The sequence below is a fragment of the Pararge aegeria genome, chromosome 2, assembly GCF_905163445.1.
Source record: "Pararge aegeria chromosome 2, ilParAegt1.1, whole genome shotgun sequence".
Classification (NCBI taxonomy): Eukaryota; Metazoa; Arthropoda; class Insecta; order Lepidoptera; family Nymphalidae; genus Pararge; species Pararge aegeria.
This window is the reverse complement of record NC_053181.1, coordinates 17,971,229-17,999,057: the sequence shown is the minus strand read 5'-3', so window position 1 is coordinate 17,999,057 and position 27,829 is coordinate 17,971,229. Positions and strand designations below refer to the sequence as shown.

Genomic DNA, 27,829 nt, shown 5'->3' with positions numbered 1-27,829 from the left:
GGAACATTCTACAAACAATAATCAAGATACTTCAGCGGAGCGGAGCGTTTTGGCTCTAATTGCCGAAAAACCGACAAAGGGCGGTCTCAATAAGTCTGGATACAACGAAAACAAATATCGCGTGGAGTTACAACACGCTTTCAAACGCCAAAAAAATAAACAAAGTGGCGAATCTGAAAGTGTAATGAGAAACATGAGTAATATTACAAGAGATGAATATACTTTGTATTATTTACCAGTAGAAATGGTTGAAGTTTAAGTAATTAATAGCTGACCCGTGCAACTTCGTCTGCACCAAATCGGTTATTAACGGAAAACACGAATACAATGTCATTATCTAAAAATTGATCCTAGCTAGATCGATTTATCGCCCCCGAAACCCCCTGTATACTAATTTTCATGAAATTCGTTGGCGATTCTGAGATTCCAATTATATATATATACATACAAGAATTGCTTGTTTAAAGATATAAGATTAAGTAACACCTGAACCACTAGTGGGTTTGGGTTTTTGGTGGACCATCATCTCCAAACTATTAAGAAATATGCCACTGTTTTTTTCCATCCACAGGACTTTGCTCTCATACGGGTAATAATGAAAGATTCAAAGCTTAGACTTATCTGAATCACGAAGCTTCAAAGTGTGCAGCATTATACGATTTAATGATAATAACTGAGACTTTTTTTCTTATAAATGACAGACCAAGTAAATGGACCACCTTGATGTTAATTTATAACCATCGGCTATAAAAATGCAAGGGATATGTTCTACAAAATTCCGCTTGTGTCCATCAACCTGAGACATAAGTGTTAAGCCTCAAGTGCCTATAACCACACCCGCGACCACCCCCTTCACGTCGGAACACAGCAAAGCTGACGAGCTATGTCACTAAAATCTCTACTTCAACTAATACTGAGTTATGGCTTAACATGACCTTTAGGGCACCGTAACGTCTAAAATATCTTTATTCAAGTAGGCCCATAGGTGGCAATTTTTCATGCGTACATAAGAATTACACGGTAGTGAGATGATGGCGATAACCACATTCGTAAACTTAAAACTAAAGCTACGAGGGTTCCAAACACTAAGGTCTAAGAAGAAGCCCACAACAAACTTAGCCGGGTGTTTTTTTGTTTTTTTTGTTATCACCATCTCACAATGTCATTTAAAATTACATAGGTACTCGAGTACACCCGACAAATATTACTCCAAAACTGGTGCAGTCGGGTTGGAAACAAGCGCAACTTTGCGGCAATGCAAATCAACACAAAAAGTGCGCGAAGCAAGCTAAAGTGTTAATTAGCTTGAACAGCTTCGAACAATAGTTTGTTTCTGAGAGAAAAGCCTTTTGTCTTAAAAATATTATGCAGTTTTCCTAGTTGATTAAAAATGCGGAATCCAATTCCTAAAGAAAACTCCACAAACGGTTTGTTGTTGTTTTATTGGCTATAAAAAATTAAATTTAAAATGCGTGGGACGAAGAAACTATAGTCCTATAGTTTCTTCCAGATAATTTAAGTGTTGAGAGTAATTGGTAAACATACATCACTATATTCAAAATATATTTACAAATCAACAATATTTTAATAAACTATCTTAAACTCATAATTTGGAATAATTTATTTATTGAAATTTGCAGCAGCTACGCCTGCTACGGGAATATCAGCAAACGTTCTAAATCTAATGATTTTTACAATAACAAAACAGTTGTTTTATATTATTTGAGTGTCATTAGCATAATTTCAAGCAATAAATTTTAAGTCGATTAGTCAAGTGGAACCAAAACTAATATCAAATTATTGTTAGACTGAAACCAGCTGTGAAGAGACGAGGTCATATTCGTGAGACGGCGAACCGCATCTCATCAGGCAAAGCTAAGAAACGTTAAAATCAAACATACCTTCGAATAAAAAAATCTCAATTGAACCAGTCTATCTGTTTGAGTGCTTAGACATAGGCCCGAAATATTAATTCAATCTATTCCAAAATCTTTAGATGGCAGATTGAATTTTGTAATGCTATTCTTTTAAGGATAGCATTACTAAATCTGCCATCTGAAGATTTTGGATTAGTTTCTTTAAGGTTTGATTATAACTAGACAAACCGATACATAGATAGACAAAGCTATCAAAGGTATAGCATATATGTTTGCATTGTAGAAAAAATAAGTCTTTTTAGGTTTTATTCTTATATTTACAATTTAAAAAAAACGTTGGATTTAAACGGCCAGAAAGCATTCGAGATAGGTTTGGTCGGGGTATTGTTACGTGATAAAAACACAAAAAGAGACCTTTGTAAAAGAACCAGAGCTATCTAAACGAGCAGGCAGCTAAACAAGCTGTGAAACTAAACTAGCACTGTGAAAAGCACGTAGCACGGTGAACGGATAGTGGTTGGAATCACAAAATGGCATCCCCGCACTTGAAAGCGCAGTGTTGGTAAACCCCACAAGATAATGATGAGATGACCTAAAGTGAGTCGTAGAGAGTTGATGGACATAAACGGTGCAAAACCGCAGTGCGAGGAAATCTTAACAAAAGACCTAATTTTTTTATTATTAATTTATAGACCAAGAAGATAACTCACTTCATTTTAAGCAGAAAACCATCGCCTATACACAGAGCGAAACTTCACTTTCACACCTATGTCCTGCAGTATCGTGCACTTCATACATGCACTCTGCCTACCCTAAAATTGATATATAACTCGTATAGGAGCAGATTTTTTGCCGTTTTTTGCAATTTTCCTGCTGTATTTATTCAGTATGCATACTCTGGTAAGAAGCCCAGTGCACGCCACTTATGTGCTCCAGTGGATGTCGACCCGTTTGAAAAATATTTTGAGAAACTTCATAATTTACGAAGTTTCTCAAAATATTTTCGATCCCTTTGATAATGCTTTCAAAACCAAAATCGTTTATCCCAAATCCCGTAACTACAATCAAAACCTATCGCTTTGATCTTTTTCGATCTTACATTCAAATCGCATACCTATTGCAAAAAGGAGCTCTTTGCGATTTGATTAAAAAACATAATAGAAATAATTCGGGTGCCTTTGAAGCACATATTTCTCTTTCACAGTATGAAGAACAGTACGGTAGTTCAACGCTTTTGATCTTTAGTAAATGCTGACATGACCTAGACGGAGCGTTCATTCAGAGAGCTTGCCATTGTAGGGACCCAAACAACAGAGACCTGTAAGGGTTCTTTCCTTGCCCTGTTCCTCTTCATACATACCGCACCATTTTTATTTCTAGACTGTTTCATTGGACCTCTGTATTATTCTTACTCTGTAGTAATAATACTCTGTAGTAATAATATGGGTTCATACAAGAAAATTAAGACCAAGCCCAGGAGAAGCTAAAAACAGACGAAAGAAAAACATTTCACTCATAATTTGTACTCAGTTGATATTAAAAAATTATGAAATTAGTTTAATTACGTCGCCCATTGGTCGAAATTCGACCATAATTAATTTAGATTCTAAGTTTGAACTTAATGTTCAAACTTAGAATCTAAATTAACCAAGCTACATGCCAAATTTCATCCAAATCCGTTAAGCCGTTTTTGCGTGATTGAGTAACAATCATCCACACTTTCACATACACACACACAGAGAACACTAATCCTACTATCCTACTTATCCTATGAGTAGGATAGTAGGATTAGCGTTCTGTACTGTTCTGTACTCCTCCTCTATTTAAAATACTCATATAAGTGTTGGATTTTCATACTACCTTCCGAATTTTCGTAAAAAGGGATACAAAGTTTTTACTTCACGTATAAGCCAAGCTCCACATTTTGTACCCACAAGTATATATATAATTGTTGTATCCACAAGAAAAGTAATTTAAAAATCAAGATACCCGAAAACATAATAGATCCCAAACAAAAAGGTTAACAGCAATTTAATGCCAGAACACTTCTGGAGAAAAGCCCTTAACTCTCATTTAAGTGAGGGATTAAAAAGCTTACTTGCACGAAAATGTTGCTTGAGGGCTCGTCACGTTTTTTCTTTGATTAAACAGAACAATTATTATTAAATCATTAAGTGAGAAAAACAGAAAAGAAAGTGTATGCAAAATGTGGTAAAGTCGCTATGGTATTTTAGTAAAGAATTATTTATTAAAATACCATAGCTATATATGGGAAAAATAATAGTATATTTTATTGTATGTTATAATTTTAATTAACCTAGCGCTGTAATTTTTACTTGTTTCATTTTTTTGAAGTAAAACTTCGGACGGAAGTAACGCTTACGTCAGACGTCGGTGTAGTTTCCGCTATTTAAAAATAATAATTTGCATTGGTCATAGACTTTGGATTTTCATATGTCATAGACTCCAAGCTTCTTGAATTTACGCCACCTAGTGGTAAATATCAATCAGGGTTATTTATTTCCAATATTTTCAAACGGATCAATGGGAAACTTTTTCATTAATAAAAAATTATAAAAGTTTTACTTCAATCGAGTGTAAAGGTTACACGCACAGACTTTTCTTTTTAAATCTTATTTTTGGACGAGAAAGACTTTGACGATCGAAGTCAAAGTCAAAGTCAAAGTCAAATGAGAAGTAAATTAACAAAGTGATATTTTTATGGTACTTTTATTTGCATCTTTTCTTGGCCTTATCCCTATCTTACTACAGTTATCATACATACTATATTACTACCTATACTAAGTGACAGAAGAGGTTCATCTGATAGCAAGTGAGAAACCATCGTCTATAAATAGAGCAAAACTTCGCAGGGCATGCAAGGAACACGTCCTATCAATAGCCGCCCTGTATAACTACACCGGCAACCACGCCCTTCAGACTGAAATAAAGCATTGTTGCTTGGCCGCAAAAGTAAGCATGAACTGGATGGTACTTCCCTTTAATGTCAAAAAAAGCTTTAATAAAACAAAATGTTGATAATTTTAACGTTTGACGGCCGATTGGCTCCGTTTGTGGCGATCCTGCTTTCTGAGTCCAAGGCCATGGGTTCGATACCCACAACTGGAAAATGTTTATAGACATGAAAGTTTTTCAGTGCCGGGTGTTTATCTGTATATTATAAGTATTTATCTATTTTATTTATAAAAATATTCATCAGTCATTTTAGTACGCAAACCACAAGCTACGCTTACTTTGGGGCTAGATGGCGAAGTGTGTATTGTAATACTATATATATTTATTTATTTTTTTATTTTATTAAATGTTAACATAGGTTCTTTGGAACAAGAGGTTTTAAATTCTGGAGTCCTGAGGATTTATTTAAGTATTTGCCTTTATTCCTTTATATATTCTGAATGCCTAAACATATGAATGAGGTATTGTTAAAATCCTAACATTATCCCATTCAATCTTTGAAGGTCTGAATTATATAATGAAGATTTATTGAATTAAAAGAGATTTTGCCTAGTTAGGAATTTAATTGGAATGAGAAAATTTTAATTGAAAATCGTGATTTATAATCTCAATATAAAGCTTTAAATTGAGATTAAAGTGACGATTTATTATTCTCGTTCGCTGTAGCAGAAATCATGCATGAAGTTTACTGTTCTGTACCCACAGAATTCAGAACATACAGAATCCTCACTCAGCCTCACTGTATGCAGTAAATTGTGTCCAAAAACAGTGAAAACGCACGTATGGTATGAAGTGACAAACCCTTCGCCCAAACCACTCAACTCTAAAGTTGAGTGGTTTATTAATGATTCTATATTAGTCGCGTACACTGTTTCTGTAGGTTCCTAATTCTGTGACCGTACCATATTGTAGAATAGATAGAACGTAGCAATGCCCTGGAGGTTACAAACAATTGGAACGTAAGCAATGGGTAATTGGAACGTTAACAATCCATACTTTGTTATTATAAATGCGACAGTGAGTTTGTTTCTTTGTCCTTACTTGACGCCCTAAGTAAGCAATTACTTGATTTTCATCATAGAGAAAATAGAAACTAGTAGAAATGACGGAGATTAAATAAGGCAGCTCTTATCCCAGGAAAACAAACGGTTCCCACAGGATTTGTAAAAACCCGTAATAAACGCGGACAAAGAACGCGGGCACCAGCTAGTGTGTTATACCGATCAAATAAACAGAATTGGGTTTTTCATATCTCATGTTCGGAAAATGGCCGTTCTTGATCTAAACTGAGGGTTTAAAACACCGCTTTGCCGCCCCTAGCGACGATTACGACAAATGACAAACTACACGATTGATGAATTCCTTAACGACAAGGCTGCTTGGAAGCAGGCCGTTCCGCTCTCATCTCTCACAAAACAGACAAATTCTAAAGATTGTTAAAGTTTAAAATGATGTTGGAAAAGAGCAATTTACTGAGTTTCTTGCAGGCTCTTCTCAGTGGAATCTGCCTTCCGAACCGATGGTAGAGCCTCTACAAACAGACTGACTTGATGTTTCAAAAGTGCTTATTAATTAGGCCTACTTGAAATAAATGAATTTTGAATACGAATTTGAATTTGAATGCCCCACGCCACCACTCGCAGACCAGATTAGACTGATGACGTCATTCTACCCCCAATGGTAATGGAAGAAAGAAGCGTTCAAAAGCCAGCAAAGGTAAGATTAAAATATTAGACAATACTAACGTCGCTATTCCTCAACCTCTTAGTAAAGTAATTCAAAAAGTGAACAGTCAGAAAAGCCTTTCCTCTCATACTTGATTTCTCATATTATCATTTTTTTTTCAGGTTTTATTTTTATATTTTTTGCATTACCTTTTTTCTTCAAGATCGATATGAAAAGTTCAATTTTGAACTCGGGAACACCTCTCATTCTCTCCCTCAAACTATAAACTGGTGATAATTAGGTCGTTATACAATGTACCATTAACTACTATCATATCGCGAAATTAGAATTGTACTTCAAAATGAGTTTGATACTATTACACACATGTGACCATTAAAGTCCTTGCCTACGGCTCAGCTAAAATACACACTCGTGTTTAAATACCCCTAATTATGCAAGAGTTTCATAAACTACTATTATTTAAACATTTAAGAGGATTAAAAAAAACTCTGTGACTCTAGCACTCACCACAATGAGGCGTTGTTTCGACATTGCTGACATTTCGATATGCAAATAAATGGAAATCTGTTTTAATACAGTTTTTAATAGATTTACTCTAGCGAGTTTTTAATAGTGGGATACTTGTTACCGTTTGCCATGGATACCAGGGGATCGTAAAGTCAAAGAAAGGGGTTTTATTTTACGAGACATTACACCGCGGTTAATTTTTCATGTGGTTACAGAAGATCTGGCAAACTTTTTTCGGCTAAACTGTTTATTCGGAAATGAAGCCACCGTTTTCACACGGAAAGACATTTATAGTACTAAGTACTGTAAATGATGAGTATAAATTACAAATCATGTATAATCCTTATTGTAACATCTTCACAACGCAATTATTAAATATGTGGTATAGGATAAGGTATCGTTGTTTAATAGCAGATAATTATAGCTTATACGCACACTGCTCTTATACGATTTAGTTAGCTTTAAAAAAAAATATCAAGAAAATGTCATCAGACCCTCCAACGATTAAGTGCTCTATAAGGCACAGGGGTAAACAACGCTAAATTATTCACTCCGGACTGGCATTGATAAATTCACTAAACACTAAACTGAATACCAATGAATAACTTGCTCGATCCGGAAATCGAACCTCGTGTTCTGTAGGAAAAACACGCTAACCACAAAACTAACGAGGCAGGTGCTTCCCCTTCTTTTATTGTGTAAATTGAAGCCCTTTATGTATTTCAACAAAAAAAAATAGGTATAGGTTAGTTCAGGGAAAAGCATGATATGATCGGATGCTGAAGTCTAATAAAAAGGTATAGATAGCTTTTGCGCCCTAGGTAATAAATAAATATAAATAAATATACTACGACAACGCACACATCGCCATCTAGCCCCAAAGTAAGCGTAGCTTGTGTTATGGGTACTGAGATGACTGATGAATATTTTTATGTATAATATACATAAATATCACACATAGTTCGGAGAAAGGATGAATGTTGGGGTCCCAAGGTGCTGGAATGGCAGCCCCGAACTGGTAAGCGCAGCGTTGTTCGACCCCCAACGAGGTAGACGTACGACATTCAGCGCGTCGCAGGTAGCCGCTGGATCCAAGCGTCACAGAACCGTGGAATTTGGAACTCCCTACAAAAGGCTTATGTCCAGCAGTGGACGTCTATCGGTTGACATGATGATAATGATGTTACATAAATACTTATAATATACAGATAAACACCCAGACACTGAAACACATTCATGCTCATGACATAAACATTTTCTAGTTGTGGGAGTCGAACCTACGGCCTTGGGCTCAGAAAGCAGGTACGTTATTATATAGGTACGTTTTTGAGTGTTATATAATATTTCATCAGAAAGATTGCGTGGGCAGTAAGTATAAATAGAAATAATTGATTTTATAACCTGTCCGCCCTCGAGCAAGAAAGATCTAAAACACCCTCGCATATTAAGGACAACTCGCTTCCTACGGAATATTATAAATGGAAACGTTTTGATCTTGGTTACTCCTACACGCAGCATATGACTCAAATTTACTATGGAAATAGCTTATATACTGAATAAATACATAGACTACCTTTTATACTGGAAAGTTCTAAAGATCCTGCAGCAACCTATCGGGTAGCACTTCTACTCGGGAAATCTACTACTACTGAACTTTTAATACATACACATAGCTCGGAGAACAGATGGACGTTGGCGTTCCAAAGTGCTGGAATGGCGACCCCGCACAGGTAAACACAGTGTTGCTGAAGTCTAATATAAAGGTATAGCTAGCCCTAGGTAATAAATAAATATAAATAAATATACTACGACAACGCACAAATCGCCATCTAGCCCCAAAGTAAGCGTAGCTTGTGTTATGGGTACTGAGATGACTGATAAATATTTTTATGTATAATATGCATAAATAGCACACATAGTTCGGAGAAAGGATGGACGTTGGGGTCCTAAGGAGCTGGAATAGCAGCCCCGAACTGGTAAGCGCACCGTTGATCGACCCCCAACGAGGTGGACAGATGACATCAAACGAGTTGCTGGGAGCCGCTGGAAACAAGCGGCCCAGGGATGGAATGGATTTTGGAAAATACCTTTGTCCAGCAGTGGACTTCAATCGGTTGATGTGATGATGATGATGATAAACAAAGTGGCAGAAATTTGAAAAAGAGAAATTATTTAATTTTATCTGTATACTTTATTCGTACACGACAAAAAGAAAAAAAAAGGACACTACAAGAGGAAACTTAAAAAGTAGGATACAAAAGACGGCCTTATTGCTTAGTAGCGAACGTTGTTAGATAGAAACAAAAAATGACCAATTTTATATTCAATTCATCAAGGAAAATTCTCAAGCTCCTTGAGGAATGACGTATACAGTTGCGTGGGATTAATATTGCAGGTTGGCCCGACAACAAAATGAGATCGGAAGTCATGTCAACGGCTTTTGTAGTAAAATAAAAAAATACATTCACATATAAATGGCACCTTTTAAAAACGAAGATAGAGTCTATATTTAGTTTCATATTTCAAAACAATGCGATAAAAAAGTAATTTGACCATAAAAACCTACTTTGTAATACAACTAAAAAGTAAGAAATAAATATATTCTACAACATTTTTGAGTCTGTGGCAGATAAAATGCAGAAAGTTACTATGTATAGAATATATGCTTCGTATTTCGTTATATAGATGCAAGAAAAGTACCGTATCATAGTAAGTAAGTAAGTAGTAAAGTCGGTTTTTTTATGTTAAAAAATTTTAGTGTTTGCATTTACATTTATGTTATAATAGCCGAATGTTACCTTTTACGAAATATTACTTTTCCCGCAGACGGGGCGTTAATGCTTGGGGAGTTCTCCCGGCACTTCACCATCAGCTCCTTTATTGTGACGAGCATAAATTGCTGTAATCGAAATGCCGACGAGTTCCGATGGCCATCCGTGGTCTTCATCATCAGTTTTACTTGACGTTGTTGCTTTTCGATAGCAAATGCTCAAGTTACTTTAAAAAATACTCAAATCACTTTATTTCTCCTGGATCTCTTTAAAAGATCTGATCTGATGAAAATGAGACCACATGGGAAATATACCGTCTCAAACATACAAATATTTTTTCAAATCTGTTTATAGTGACGAGAGTTCTGAGCTAACAAACATAAAAAAGGATTTTTTTATGTAAGTCGGGTAAAACTAGATATGAGCGAATCATGAGGTCAAATGATAAGCCTATTTAAATAAAGTTCTGAAGTTTCTTGTCGTTGAATAAAAAGAAAAAAACTCGAAATATAAATCCGAAGTTGGAAGTTCTTACAGAAGCTGAGTTGATAATAACATACTTCATTGTAGAGCGCGATTTGAATACTATTGTTAACAATGGAGATATTTTTCTCTGAATGGAGATATTTTTAAATTCGCCCTTAAGGCTATTAAAATCGCGATTAAAGGAAAAAGAAGTACGGAGACGTTATAGTAGCCCAAGTCATAACTGTGGAAGGAAAGGGCTAAGCACTGCGTGTTTTGAGAGAGTTCTACCCATAATTTTGTCAATCTCTTAAGAAATAATACGAGTAACCGGTACAGATTATTATCTCGGGACGAGTATGCTAGCCCCACTGATATTAAAAAGTTCTACGTTTTAGTTTTAAAAGATAAGACAAAGTGCATACCAAATGTATATTAATATTAAAATAGTTATATTACAAACGAATACTATCCACAATAATATTATAAATGCATATATGAGTTTGTTTTACACGCTAAAAAGCATAAGACACAGCAGGTAAAGGAATTGCGAAATAATATTGAAGGAATCACCCTGTAAAAATATTAAATGAAAAGAAGCATATTTATTTTTGCTTAAAAAACGAATTCAAAACATTCTAAGTGTTTACTTATACCCTATTGCATATAGAATACCGACACGCGCATAGTACCTACGCTACGCGACGCGTACCTAATAAAGTGACAATAGTCATACGATTTTAATTTTGCCGGAGATGTTAGAGCTGTATCTGATTTCTTTCAGTAAACTATGGCAGTGTTTTACTAAAAAACTATTAGGTTTTCGTTTTAACAGATAAGTATCAGACACAGTACATAATGCACCTCTAAATCCTGTTAAGTATTATTTCGGTTTTCTTTTATTGTACACAGTGTACATAACCATCAATATTTCATGAAATATTTCATACAAAATATTAGCAGCGGTACACAAAAGGACCTTTCATAGGGGTCCAATTATAACATTTTGCTAGACATAAATTAAAAAATATATAAATGTATATCGAGGTTCTAAGCGGGAAAATAGATATAGAGAGCGGACTAATACACAACTCAATAGTTGCTTAAAACATAGACGCTTCATTCATGGCGTTTAATCGATGCGGCGTCGGGTATGAAACCAATAATGAACCGAATTACCAGCTTAACCGTAACTGAGTGAGTTATGGCATCTTAAACTCGTTCACGCTTTAGGAACCGAAGGATATTATATAACATTATCTCAAATATAATTTTAATAGCTGTTGCCCGCATTCTTCGCCCACGGTTATTACGTTTTTTTCAAAAACCCCGAGGGATTCGTTTGTTTTCAGTAGATAAAATATCCAATGTTACTCTACGTCATTTCAACTAACTCTATGCCAAAACTCAAGTCGATTGGTTTCTTAGTTAACAAGTAGAGTAAGGGCAAATAAACAAACACATTTTCGCTTTTATAATATTAGTATGGAAATTACTCGGAAACTAGTCAATAAGTTAATAATTTAGGAAACTATCTGACATTGAAATGGCGCAATATATCATCACGATTATTTTGACGTAAAGATTATATACAGCTGCCATACTAAATTGTAGAGTAATTATTATTTTAATTCGCAACCCATGGGAGTCCACAGACGCTGATCGGAGGAATGGAGTAAGTGTCAAACTTCTGAAAGGTTATAATCCTTTATTAGACAATTGACCACCATGCTGCTCCAATGCGGGTTGGCTGTACAAATTATTATCAGATGTGAATATTATTTAATCAATTGGAGTATTTTTTTGCAGCAAAAAAAAGAAGTATTACTTCAAAAAGAGTGTGTCTACTTATGTACACGCGTCAGAAGTTATACTTCTTTGGCGTATGGAAAAAAAATAACTAAAATGCAGTAGTGATGAACGATAAATATTAAAATTAATCAAAAAGAATTTATTTAAATAGAAAAAGGTTTTATTAACGCAATAATATTTATTTATTCACACTGTTTGTACTGTTACGAAACACGTGTTCTAAATATAAAAACTCTAGAATATACAACTTGAACATAGTTATCGATTTTCATGCCACCTAGAAATAACTATACGATGTAGAATTCAGGTGTCGGTGTGCGCGCGCATCTTAAAAATTCACTCTCATCATTTTTCTCCATCGCACTAAAAGAAGTATAACTTCAAAAATACAATATGTTATTGATTTGATGAGCTGTTGCCTGATTTGTAAATGCAAAACTTTATTTAATTAAGCACACTGGTCAAGGTATTAAGTCAATAAACCTCTGCCAATGGGAAGTTTTGCCCATAATCACCAGGCTGGGTAGACAGTTTGGTGACGTAACGTTCTCTGTTATTTCAGAAGCAAAAATTAGCAAGTCAAAATGATTTCACGTAAAGTAATAATTATTAATTAAATAGAAACAATATTTACTAGTCCAAGAGCAGTCCCATACGTACACTTGAATAAATATACTAATCTCGCAGTTATAAATAAAACTTAAAGTATTCCAGGTCAGATTTCAAACTTCCTATCGTATCTTAAGTGCTATTTTGATTCCAAAATTATTAACTTGACTTGTACAGATTAATTTATTTTAGCATTAGAATTTCTAATTAAACGTTAATTAAGTAGGCGTTCTCATTTCCGACGAGCGTTATCCATTCTATTCCAGTAAAACACAGCGCCTAACCAAAATACGACCCAAATAAAGACCTCTACATATATCGCTGTGCCCAATTACACCGTATTGTTTCTCCAATAATCAGTTATCGGTAAACGGTAAAAGGCCGGTTGAATAGATTATCATTATCGAATTCTACGTAACCTATTCATTTAATTTTACTACTCCATTATTGTATTATGAACTATTTCTAAACATAAGAACCTAATGACAAACAGTTTTAAGGCCTCCCCGAGAATCGAGCTATTTTAAGAACTAGTAATTTTAAGTAAATGTATTTTATTTAGTCATTGAATAGAATATTTAGTCGTACTTCCATATTATGCCAGGTTTTCTTAGGCAATGTATAAAATGCGTAGTCTATCTTTTATCTTAGGTATTATATTTATACCTAGATACTGTATAGAAAAACACAAAGTCAGGATAAGAAAATATTTTGTTTACTCAAATTTTACTACAAACAATTATAGTCAAATTTGACAAGATTTTTTATAAAGGTAACATAAAAGAATTGCAACCAAATAGCTAAAACAGTAACGGTCGTGGCATATCTTTGTTTTCCAATACAACCTAACATGAATGTTTACGTTCTAACCTAAACTTACATAATCCCGAATTCATCACATTTTCGATTACCGATAAGGAAATGTATAGAATATAGCGCGATAAAATTGATTTCATGTCTTCTGACTTTTACTATTATAGATATAAATTGACTACGCATTTAATAATGACAGTCACACAGACCAAATACCTATGCGTTAATATAAACAACAACGTAATGTTAAACGATCCGAGTGATTAAATTAGTGAAGTTATGACGTGGAACGCCGTCGGGTAAACGCCGTAAAAGCCTCCTTCAAATACAACCTTTTTCCATTTTCTGTTGCGTGTCAAAAGCCAGATGAGTCGTATGAAGTAATATTCAACAAGTCAAAAGAGATTGCTAAGACACGTCTGTTCATATCTTTTTCTAAATTAAATAGGGAATGTTTCACAGTATCCCGACTTGCTTGACTGATTGATACATTAGACATTTTGATAGTTAATGTATTAGAAATCGTCAAGATATCAAATTTATCCATCAGTTAAAGTTTATTAGGCAATTCTGAAACTTTTTAAAACATATTTTGAAGTACTGGGTGCTGCACCTCCAATTTCAAATGGGTGTCCCCATGTAGTAACTTATACTGAGAAGAACTTTGTCAATTTGGAAATTATTCATAGACTTTTGTTCCGGGATAAACTTAAAAAGACACCAATTGAGAGCTCAAAGGCTAATTTAAAAGTAAAAGACTACTTTCTGTACATAAATGAATAAACTTTTACAATAAGACCAAGTTTTGTTATTGTATACTTAATATACCTCCGTAAAGCCTTCAATCTGAATTAAGCAAGTATTTTCAATCGCAAAGGGAAGCAGTTTAATTAAAATTTATTGTTATTGTTTCTCTTTCAACTTAATATAGCCTTAATATAGCCCAGGTGGGCTGAACGACGGCTTTAAGTGGGCCAAATAACAACTTTTGTTATTGGGGTTATTTGCCTATTTTTGCCTTGCCTATTTTAACCGGATCAACCTAATTATTAAGCCTGGCGTACATAATATATTATCAATAAGTCCGCCTGTCTGTAAGTTATCGTTTCACGGCGTGAAATAGGCACTTTTGTAACTCTCGTAGCTTCTCGTAACTCTCATAGCTTCGCGTAGCATGTCGTAGCTGGTGAAGTTACAGCGCAAAACAACGTTACTGAAGCTTCACTATAAATCCATACTAATATGAAAAATATGAAAGTACCTACGTCTGTTTGCCTGTTACCTAAGATACGCTCAACCAGTGCAGGGATCTTGGTTAAGGACACAGAAATAACTGGCACATAAGAATCTTCGTATCCCGGGAAACTAAAAGTTCTTGCGTTTTTTTTCAACAGAAACAATCGTAAGAGTTTTAAATAAAATGTTAAGAATCATTATGTACGCAGCAACTATAGCCTGATTTGGACACTGTCCATAAAACCTCCATAAGAACTGATTCGCGACGCCCAACTATACCTAATCACCCTACCTAGCATATTCATCACTATCTTCAGCCTATCAAAGTCCCACTGCTGGGCAAAGGCCTGTGCTTTCCTAGGAGAAAAAGATTAGTGCTTGACCCACCACGCAATTCAAAAATTAAATATTCAAAATTTGTATTTTTGAAAAAGGACTTGAAAAGAACCTGAAGTAATGGAACCTCACGTTCCATTTCTTACTATATTCAAGTAAGAAACGACGAAGAGCTACCGCGACACAAGCTATAAGTAGAGACTCAATTTAGTGGCATAAGAAGAAAAGGGAGATACACAAAAGATGTTATAAAACAACTGATCTTTCCATTAGGTGACAGACAGGGATTCATTATATAAAATGACTACCAAACTTCAATATTGCTATATGCTTTTACGACACTATGCGCAAAAGGTGTGGTTCCCTAGTGCGAAGACTGCGGAGCAGCATTAACAGCATTCTAAAAATGGTTGCGAGTAGGTTAGACTACAGGTACGTGGGTCATTGCTGTGCCATTTCAAATGGAACGGAGCAGCTTTGACTCGCGTTCATTCAGGATAATCTATAGGCAGTTATAACAGTAATTAAGTTAAATATCTTTGTTTGTTTAGTTTTTAGTAATAACATAGAAAGTATAAATAAATAAAATATAATATAAATAATTTAACAAATATACTACGATAATACACACATCGCCATCTAGGTCCAAAGTAAGCGTAGCTTGTGTTATGGGTACTAAGATGACTGATGAATATTTTTATGAACAATATACATAAATACTTAGAATATACATATAAACACCCAGACACTGAAAAACATTCATGCTCATTTCACAAACATTTTCCAGTAGTGGGAATCGAACCCACGGCCTTAACCTCAAAAAGCAGGGTCGCTGCCCACTGCGCCAGTCGGCCGTCGTAAGTAGTAAGTTGTAATACTAACAAATTGAGCCTGTAGGATGCTCGAAATAAGATTATTATTATTGTATTGGAGAGGTACAAAAAGAAGAAGAAGCAGAAGTAGGTATTATTTTGTTAAAGTTGTTGAATCTGTAATCCTCAATCTGTTCTACAACAATGCAATACAGCTTTATTGTCGGCACTTTTTTAATTCTGTCACATGTTAACCTTTGTTTAATATCCCATCTTGTGGTGTGTTGATGCACTATAAAACGGTATCAGGCTCACTTTTTAGGGGTATGGCAGTTAAATCCCTTACTCCTAATTGTTTGTACGCGACAACGAACAAAAACGATAAGATGGTAACTAGAAAAGTTTGAAGTCAGATCAGAACAGAGAAAAAAAAGAAATTACGAATTCATTAATCGCCCCATCAGGAATCAAACCTGTCCCTCACAAAACTGCGCCATGGTGGGAGAATGACTAAAAGTTATGCTTGTACTTAGTCGAGCGAAATGTTTTCTCCAATGTTGAACATAAGATATCTACCTCATGCGAGTACAATAAAATAGAATTCTTTAGTGAGACACGTCGCGCTACTCTTTAAATATTCACTTGAGTGGGGAATAAACATCTAGAGGTCGCAAAGTATACATTAACTGAAGAACATCGTCTAATATCAATTATGGTAATGATATTCAAGTTTGTCTTCTACAAGTAAAAGCTAAAAATGTATAATAGGTATAATAGGTGTCGCGATACCTATAATTATTTGAGCGTCAAATACAACAAACCGTAATATGATTAGATATTCTAAGTAGATAAAAATGTACGCTGTCGACGCCGTCGATCCCGAATATTATATTTAACAAATAATATTAACCGTTAAAACCCACCACTCTACATGGAAGCAGCGTGCTGAGCTATGTTTCTGATATTCTCAGCTATAAGAGAAGCCTGTACGGAGGAGTGGGACTTTAAGAGCCTGATCATAACGCACTTAAGTTTAATTAATTTTTTTTAAAATGTCATAAATGTTTTCCGGGCAATTTTACGTTTTCTATTTCATTATTTTATTCTTTCTCGTATTTTTACATGATATCGGAAGTAACAAAATATACATAGAATTAGCTGAAGAACCTAGAATAATATTAGTTATAGCGAAGAACTAAAACGTGATAAGTATTAAGGTCACTAATTTTTTTCTTTTGGCAACCCGTAATACGTTTGAAATTACTGTCACCGTCAGCTATCAATATATATACCTTAAGTAAACTGAATGACGAAGAACAATAGTAAAAGCGAGAAATCACAAGTCCTAAAAATAGTTTTCCTAAAAGTGGCTTTTAATTTACTTAGTTGAAATAAGAGGCAACTAAAGAAAACCTACATATAGGTTACATTCATGTTTTTTATTTCGAAGATCCGAATAGTTCTTTGTCAATTCTGTCTGATAAATTTAAAAGATAACAATGACGATTTTATATTTTCAGAACAAAGACATTTTTCTCACTTGTCATTTGATTGTTCCTACCAGGATAAATTAATTTTAGTATAACAAAAAACACACAACAAAGTCTTAAGATCTTTTCACAATAAAATATTTCTGCCGGTTTTTGTATGTTGTCTTTCCGCTAACTAAAGCAAAAAGTTTAAACTCTAAGTTTTACATTAAGTATCATTAAAAAACACTATCGTCAATTGGTCACAAATTTAACATATATACTTGGTTTCCCAGTTTAATTTCAATATAAAATAGTCCCGAAGTGGTTTAAAATACATTTATTTAAAAATAAAATTGTATTTAAATACACCGTAAACTCTGTATAGGTACCAACCTGTTGGAGCAGTTTAAGGTTTATGATTTTATTGCAACCGCAAAAAGATTAACCGTATCAAAAATGAACCTCAGTGCAATTTCTTTGTTAAATATGTCATGTAATTTTATAAATAAAGAAGTTTTTTTAATCAATGATTTTAACCGTTATTACAGTTATTGACGTAATTTTCACATTAAGTAACATAATTAATAATATAGAATAAATCAATCGATAACATCGAAAGGCAGACTCTACATATTCGTAATAAACAGCAAAGAAAACCACATCAAAGGTATAAATGTACCCAAGCGAAAGCGCGGGAAAAACTACGCAAAGATAACAAAGACTAGGGAAGTTGAAAGTAGTGTGGAAGGCGTTAGCATAAACATTGTTGTGCGCAACAGATATGCCGCGTACCTTAGGGCGGCTGGCGTGGACACTGCGGAGCACTAAGCCACCGCGCCGCTTCGCGCGGACTGACGCTTCGCCGCTAGGACGCGCCCAGTAGCCTGTGCCGCTGGGGTTGCCAGGACTAAGTCACAATTACCCCACTAAAACTAGAGAAAAAACAAGGATATTGCTATCTCTAGTTGAAGATCTTTATGTTTCTCTTTAAAAGAGTAGTAATAGCCGATAATGATTAGTACTACAGCCTCATTTTGAGGGTAACCGAGCTCGTAACCCAATCTCTAACATTTCGAGTTGTATGCTTTATTATATTCTTTTTATAATTTTTATTGCTGTTTTTACCTACACTTTGAAGAATTATTAATTTTATAAATTTTAAATGCATATTAAAAAAAAAACTAATTGGTTAAAGCGCTCAGGCCGCGATTGCCAGAGAGTCGCAGGTACAAATCCTGTCGGTTCCAAAAATTTTTATAAGCATTTCAAATTAATAAATATTACTTGTTTTAACGGTCGTGAGGAGTACCTGTATGCCATATAATTCTGCATAATGATTTCAAAGGTTTGTGAATTCTACCGATCTGCACTTTGCAGAAACCGCTATCATTCTGGCCTGGCTCTCTATGCCAGAATGAGCGCTGGTAATGGTAATGACGATGACGATCTTTTTTAAATCACTAATAATATTAATCGAGTAGAATGACGAGTCTTAAGCCTTTAAACCCTTTCTCATTGAGAGGGAAGTCCGGTGACAACAGATATTAATAGACTGATATTTTTTTTTTTCCTCAAACAAGTTAGCCCTCAACTGCAATCTCAACTGGTATTAATGATCATGCAGTCTAAGATACTAGCGGGCGAACCTGTTAGGGATTTGACAAGCCCATCGGTTTCCACGCAGCATCGTACCAAAATGCTATATCGCTTGGCAGCGCAATGACACACGTCAATGCCGTCGGCCACATTATTTAATTTCGTTTTATTTCATAAGGAAGCGGTAATAGCCTGGTGGTTAGGACTTCAGATTCACTTTCGGGGCCCCAATTTGAATCCCAGCACGCACCTCTAACTTTTCTAAGTTTAAGTTTTAAGTAATTAAAATATCAATAGCTTCAAATGTGAAGGAAAATATCGTGAGGAAAGTTCTCCATAATGTTCTTAAAGGCGTGTAAAGTCCACCAATCCGCTCTGGGTCGGCGAAATGATCGAATATAATTGAAACTGGTGAACTGACTATTATTGAAAAATATTTGTCACCAAGGGAAATAACCATGAAAATGTCGGTAAACCGGAAAAATCACATTTCACACGAGACCGATTTGTGAATTGGTCTGGGAGTCGTTAAAGATTTTTTCCACACAATGGAATTTTTTATTCCGGTCTCAGTATTCGTCATATTTCATGGACCGTAATAAAGGACTTCCTTCATGAAGACACTAATGGCGTGTTTCATTACCTCTTACCCCGGATGAAAAGTACCCTTGTAATTGGCAACCCTGTATCCCGCCCCGCGCCCCTGCGACCCGGCCAGTTATAATGAAGGGGAGAGATTGGGGGGAAAGGAAGATACTACCCGTGCCGGATGGCCGGAGTCACACGCCCGGATCTCCCGTACCTGCATCCCTTTTACAACTGTACGGAATACGGAATATAAATAGACGTAAAAAGGAATTTACGTCGAATACGGAAGGTTCGATTTCAGCATACATCCTGAAATGTGAAACGTACGTGTTTGTAACTGGGCGGGAAACTTTATGCGGACATAAATGTTCTAACTTGAAATTGATTAGGGACACCAACGTTTATTATGAGCTGGAAAGTGTATGTATATTGAGTATACATCCAAATTAACACGATAATAGATAATCATCCTTATGCGACCTTCCTGGTAGTAAACGCTGTGGTCTTATAAAGGGGTACCGCGTTTGATCCCCAGTAGGCCACATTGGAAATTTTGTAATTTCCGACAAAACTGACCGTTTGGCAGCGTTCGTCGACCACTGATGAGCTTGACAGGTGTCACCCAAGCGGACAAAAGACCTATGTGGACGTGCATTAGTTGACGTGATAATACTGATTTTTTTAACTGTTCTACGCAAGGCTTCAGTGGTGGCTAGTTATCGACAAAGACCTCCGGCAATATTTAACTTTCCAGTATGGGTTTAAACTTTATTTAAAGGGTAGCCCGCTAGCAGCTTAAACTGGAATTACAACCTCGTAAAGCTGTCAAAGACTAGCTTGTAACTACATGGTATAAAACAAAGTAGCTTCCCACTGTCAGGTGGTCCCTATATATATACCTAGATCTTTAAAACTACGCAGTGGATTTAAATGAGGTTACATTTAATACATAGAATGATTCAGTATGCATTTATCATACATATAAACTTATGTATGATAAATGCATAATGCAGTACAGGAACATTGATAATTTTAGAGGTTACTAATGTGATTTCATAAACAGACGCATGTTTTTGCGCTTATTGCACACGCTGGCTGAACCCTAAGAGATAGATCAAAATAAAAAGATCTACAAAAAAGTCCGCAATGTTATATAAATAATAATAATAAACAGTGGCGTGCATAGAGGGTACGCACAGGGTATGCACAGGGGTATGCAGATGACATAAAATTAAGAAAATCTCCAGTATGTGTTATAAAAACCTGCATATCCTCTATGCACGCCACTGATAATAAATATACTACGACATTACAGACATCGCCATCTAGCCCCAAAGTATACGTAGCTTGTGTTATGGGTACTAAGATGACGGATACATATTTTATAAACAATATACTTATATATTTATAATATAGGTACCGATAAACACCCAGACACTGAAAAAACAACACAAACATTTTCCAGTTGTGGGAATCGAACCCACAGCCTGAGACTCAGTGGCGCAGTGGGCAGCGACCCTGCTTCCTGAGTCCAAGGCCGTGGGTTCGATTCCCACAACTGGAAAATGTTTGTGTGATGAACATGAAAGTTTTTCAGTGTCTGGGTGTTTATCTGTATATTATAAGTATTTATGTGTATTATATTCATAAAAAAATATTCATCAGCTATCTCAATGCCCATAAGCTACGCCAACTTTGGGGCTAGATGGCGATGTGTGTATTGTCGTAGTATATTTATTTATTTATTCATTTTAATTTATTTATTTATATATACTGCGACCGTGCGAAGCCGACGCGGATCGCAAGTAGTAGAATAAAAATTGAAGCATAGCCCTTCCCCCTCAAAGTAGGTAAGGATTAAGAGCAGAAGAGCTTTAGTCTCGCCATTCAGCTCGACTAATATTACGTGTAAGCTATAATACCGGGACCGACGGCTAAGCTTTCCCAGGCGTACCCACTTCAGCCACGGGAAACGTAAGGAAGTTGACAATAGGAATTAAATCGTTATTAAAACTACATAATGGTAGCATCGCTGGTATAAAGTTTTGCTGATTTCAAAATGAGGTTAAAAAAACATATATTTTCTTGACGACCTCCCTGGCTCAGCGATGACCACCGTGGTTTTAAGTTGGAGGACTCGGGTTCAAAGTCATTGTCAATTTTAAAAATATCTTTATAAAAGTAGGCCCATAGGTGGCACTTTCAAGTTCGATTCCCGGCCGGAGCAATTCCGGAATTTATATTTCTGAATTTTCGCTGGTCTGGTTTCGGTCGGCTTCGCACGTAGCTAGTTACCCTACCGAATAAGACGTGCCAATATGTGATTTAGCGATCAGCTAAGGTGTCGCGTAGAAACCGTATAGAGGTATAGGTTTTATATAACTGCCATACTAACAGGGTAGGATGCTACTTACTTTAACTTAGACTGCTTCATCACTCAGTAAATCTATGAAATTTTCTTGGCGGAAAAAAGATACCTAATTATGTTATATATCTTATACCTTATTTACTACATCGTCAACGACCTATATTATCTCAAACCATAAATCTTACTAAATAATAATCCGTTGTACACGATTAACCCGTTTCTTCGAAATTACCAAGGACATAGCTTTAGCGGTAAGATGCCTTTTGCACGCCTAAATACACTTGAAAACAAATAGTTTTTAAGTTTCTTTTTCCTATTTTATGTTTTTTGTATCTTGTCTTTTTATTTAGCAATAAAGAACTCAACCAAACAACAAAAGATTGATGGATGGAGACGTTGATGGACACAGGGCGGCGTTTTGTAGGACATATTCCTTGCCCTGCGAAGTGTTACCTTATTTATTGGCGATGGTTTTTCACATACCATCACTTTGGCAATGTGCTTGTTCCGACAATTTCTCACTAAAACATGGCCTATCCAGTGCTATTTTCAACGCCGTATTTGGTCAAGGATAGGATTTCCTTTAGCAAGGGCCCGGAGAACTGAATTGGAAAATGTATTTAAATAAAAATGTATGTGAATTATATACTACTTTGCATGCACTTTTTAATGAAGACTAGTTTAAGCTAGTCTTTAGCCGTGGTAAATTAAAACCCTACTGGCAAAGACGTATCGCCGAGTGATTAAGAGTTTGAAGGGGCGATTGTGCAAGAAAATCGTATTAATTTGCTCAAAGCGTTATAATTTGTCATTTGTTCATTTATCAAATAGCTAATTTAAATGGTGCTTAGGGTTCATGTTTTATGGTGATTACGAATCCAATAATTGTCGATCATTTACCTTAGATTTTAAAAATTTAAGAGCACATCATAAAAGTCAAGCTATCTAGCGTTTCTGTACGATGCCGCGTAAGAAAAGATGAAGGTGAAATATCACTACCATACCCCTAAAAGGTTATCCCTTAGCTAGTATGTTAGAATGCATTATCAGTTATGCTTTCTCCCAGTTGAGATTGACGTGAAGGACTTGAGATTGTAGGGATAAAAAAATTACCACCTTTTCAATATGGTGGTTTCTCTAGATTATTAAATTTAAAATTAATTTGCTATACTCCGGGCAAAGCAGGAGAATCTGTATGGTGTAATTCATAACTTTTTCAATCCTTATACTCCACACCAAACAGATCTTCAGCAATTAACCCTCTACGCACGTTTCGCTCCGAAATCGGAGCATCCTCATGAGATGTTGACATTACAATGAATAATTGTTAAGAACAACAGTTGTTGTTGTTTCCTGCTTTTCGCGGAGTTTAGCAAATTAAGCTTAATTTTAATAATACATCATGGAATTCGGCAAATTAACGCCTGCTTCTATCCAATCTTTTCTCTAGGTAAAATCAATAAGGTAGGGTACCTTATAGATTCTTGAGGTATGTAAATTATTAAACTATGTTTATTATGAACTAGCTGTTAATTTTTTTTTAATATTATTAAAAACCCGTAATAAACGTAGATGAAAAACGAGGGGTTTTTCTATCTAATCTACGTTTATTACGGGTTTTTGCAAATTCCGTGGGATCCGTTTGTTTTGTTGGGATGAAAAGGTGTTTATTATGGTTTTTTGCTAATTCCTTGGGAACCGTTTGTCATCCTGCTTTAACAAAGTCTATTTGTTATAGCAGGATGATACTACTTTGCGTCTTTTTAACTAACTCTACGGTAAAAAACAAGTTGATTGCTTACTTAGTTACTGTATGAAGAACAATAAAACAAACTAATATTAAGGATAATCATTAAAACCGGATCACAACTGTCGAAGATATCGCTTAAAATACAAACACAAAAAATACAGTCGAATAGCGTACTCCTCTTTTTGTAACGTCGTTTAAGGGTACGTAACTAATTGGTTTGCTCCATTACGATTCATAACTCCAAGTCTTAATTTACAGAACGAGAGGAAAATCATCGTAATTCAGGGTACTAGGTTGGGGTGACAAGGGAACCCGCAGGCAAAATCTGCTTCCCCAATCATGGTAAAATGAATGCTCATAAACTTTAGGTTTAGGTTTGTTAAAAAAAAACATCGACATATACATCGACATTTTTGATCTATAGATATTTTTGATCTATCGATATTTTTATGGGTTTAATTTTTTAAAAAAGAGAAATGAATAATCGCTTGGACAATAGATTAAAGTCACTCGCGTGATCATATCAGAAAGGAGGTAAGGTAGAAGAACTATAGGTAGTTAACGAAATAGCTCAACAAATCTTGAAGCTAAAAAGCAGAAATGGGAGAGGAACATAGCTTATTTATTTATTTATTATTCATTTATTTATTTGTGTTCACAAACAACAACGCAGTGTCACTTTACACAAAAAAGTATACATTGTAAACTTACTCACTGCGGCGTAAACCGCGTAAACCACGTATAAAACAGTGTTTTTTTAAGTGGACTTAATCGTATTTAAAACTTAATAAAATATTATTATACCAACAATTTTACACAAAAAAAATGTTGGAAGGAAATCTTATTATTATTTATTTAATTTATTATAATCGCAAAACTGTATCTGTAATCGTAAATGATTATCTGGAATAGTATATAAATTTAATTTACAAACTGTCTATACCCCAACTTCTTAAAGGCGCCTATTTGCATAGCAAAAATATCTATAGCATTAAGTTGTCGTAATATCATTGTGTCATTCTAAATAACCGAGAACGCGTACCTGCATTGGTACGACGTTTAGTATAATAGCTGATAGTATAATTGGGGTCTCAACGAGCTGCAATGGGGACCCCCTATATGTAGATGCAGACAAACGATATCAAACAAGTTACTGGGAGCCGTAGGATGCGAGCGGCCCAAGACCATGGAATTTTGATGACCGTACAAATCATTTCAATGGGTTGATTCGATTGATATGATCGGTGAGATGATTTGGTCGGTTATTGTTTTTGGAAATATTAGTATCGGTATCAAAAAATATCGATACGATATATAACGCTGCTTTCCACATCCCTAATTTCCTTATAAACGTTAGCAATTACTGCGACATGACTAATATTCCCTTTCGCCTTCTTCGGGGAGAGTCAAAGCAATTACCTTTCGGATTTTCTTAAAAATATGGCCTTAGTTAGCATAATATTGGCTTATTTTGCTCATGCGGAGCTTCAGTATTTAATCTAAATAATATATTATGTCGTAGGACAGTAAGGAATCGATTTTTTGCAAAAAAAAACCAAGGACAGGATGATAGGAAACTTTTTCGCAATCTGCATTCATTGACTCGGTCCCTCGGTTCCGGAATTATAAGCGTTCACTCCTCCAACAGTCTTTTACTGTACGGTTGGTACAAGCCTCATGTTCAAATCAAATCAAAATACACTTGATTCCGGAGGTACAAGCCTCATGTTCAAATCAAATCAAAATACACTTTATAGTCAAAATACAGAAAGCAAGGTACACCAATCTGCACTAGGTCAGCGAGTTGAACTACAGCCTTAATACTTCTTACTGTCGAAGGAGACCCGTATCGTATAATGAGCCGTTAATGGGTTGATATGAAAGAAAATAAACAAACGACACAATTGAAATAGAATAAAGATATAATAGGCGGCCTTGTCTCCTAAAAGCGTTATCTACCAGGCAACCTACCAAAGGAGATAGTTTAGGGTGTACGCAATCAACACATGTTTTAACCTAAACTAAACTAACTCTATATTTCGGCAACAGGCTTAAGAAAATAAATACGATGCTTTTACAGTTTCGATATCATTATTTTGGCAGGAGACAAAAATTATATCCCCCGATTATATCCCCTGACAAGGAATATAATAAACGTGTACACCTGCTAACGCACAGGAACAGGGAATAGGAGAAGTTTACCCCCGTTTTTTATTACACATATATTGTTTAAAAATTTATTTATTTTGTCAATAAAATGTAACAAATGTTAAACAATAGATATTATAAGTTCATATTGCTAAAGTAAACTAATATTTTTTGTTGTTCAGGCTAACACACCTTTTTAAACATATACAATTAGTAAACAAAGATACAATAACTAAAACTTAACCTTATCACCTACGCAAATATAAACGTTACATATTTTTTACCTCATATAAACGTGCTGCTTCCGAACGCAAGCACATTATTCACACTTATTCAAATAAATTATACCATACTTATAACATATACTTATGTGTAGTTACAAAGTTTTTAAGTTAGAACAAATATATTATTTCCAATTGTGCTCTAGTGCAAAGTGGATAAAGCTGTGGTAGACAATACATTTTTATCCTTTCCCCGGGGATATCATTGACTCCTGCCCATGCTAGCCGCGCTGGATAGCAGAGTAAACTGCATACTTTTACACCCAAATCCTTCTTCGTGTCCTTGACTATAATATTTCGTTTTTTACAACTATATCAAGACTCAAAGATATACAGATGTATCATAAATTATTGTTTATCTTATGCGTTCATTAACTGAATGTTACAATTGCCCATGGCTTCACTAGCGTTTACAATACGTTTTTACTGTGTCCCGACTTAAGTTATACATGTTTATAGTGTTATTGGACGGCCGATTGGCGCAGTGGACAGTGACCCTGCTTTCTGAGCCAAGGCCGTGGGTTCGATTCCCTTAACTGGACAATGTTTGTGTGATGAACATGAATGTTTTTCAGTGTCTAGGTGTTTATCTGTATATTATAAGTATTTATGTGTTATTATATATTATTCCATAAAAATAATTTAGTCATCATAGTATCCATAACACAAGCTACGCTTACATTGGGCAAGATGGCGATGTGTCGTAGTATATTCCTTTGCAAAATTTTCGAAATATATTAAATGTACAGAAATCTTCCAGTTACAGTTTTATTATAAGTATAGAATCTCATACAAAATTTGGGTAGTCGTGTGTCGCAATGCTTCTTCTATTTACACGGTCGTTGGTACCTGATTGGAAAAATTATTAAGAACCGGCAGAACATAATATTATAATTGAATCTTTGTTCATAAAATTTCCGCTATAGTTAAATAGCTATATTAATTACGATGAACAGTTGGCTGGCAGTTGGCGATCGAGGTCGGCTCGTGGAATCAGAACTCAGTCAGGATCAATAAAAATGTTGTACTCGACGAAGCATTACTTGAACATATCGTCACATATCTGCCGATACCGTGCAAGTGGTATTACCAAGGTTTTCAGGAAAAAATAAACCCCCTTTAACTATTTTATGCTAAATCGAATTGGCAATAAATCCATCAATATTACAAAAAATCATTTTTAACATTATTATACATTCTATTTTCATCATTTTTCTTTAAGTCTTTTCGTATGTAAGCAAACCCGGAGGTCAATTAGTCAATAGCTGTAACACAGTTTTTAACTAAGACACTTGATTATAAGACTTCGTTGTAAATGAGATACAATAAAAACAATTATTATTATTATATAACATGATACCGAAAGTAATATTATATTTACCATAACATAAGTTTTAAAAATGTATAAAAACACATTTAATACATCGAGGTTACTGTACTATTGATGAATTTCTTAATGACAAGGTTGCCTGGAAACAAGCCGCTCCACTTACATCTCACACAAGATAGAACAAAGATTGTTAAATTCTAAAACGATGCTGGAAAAGAGCAACTGCTGAGTTTTTGCCGGCTTTTGTCGGTAGAATCTGCCTTCCGAACCGGTGGTACAAACAGACATACTTGACGTTCCAAAAGTGCTTATTACTTGAAATAAATGAATTATGAATTATATATAGTTGTGTCGTGCGATTTTTGTTTAACAGGATAAGGGAGTGATTTATTTCAT

At 35.1% G+C, this 27,829-nt stretch overlaps 1 protein-coding gene across 1 annotated transcript in view; it reads right to left on the bottom strand.

Annotated features, from left to right (window-relative positions):
* Positions 1-18,213, bottom strand: part of LOC120635006 — an 83,992-nt gene extending 65,779 nt beyond the window's left edge. Inside the window, exon 1 of the mRNA XM_039905916.1 lies at positions 18,165-18,213. The gene's annotated coding sequence lies outside the window, so the exon portion shown is untranslated. The remainder of the gene's footprint in view (positions 1-18,164) is intronic.
* Between the last annotated feature and the right edge of the window lie 9,616 nt (positions 18,214-27,829).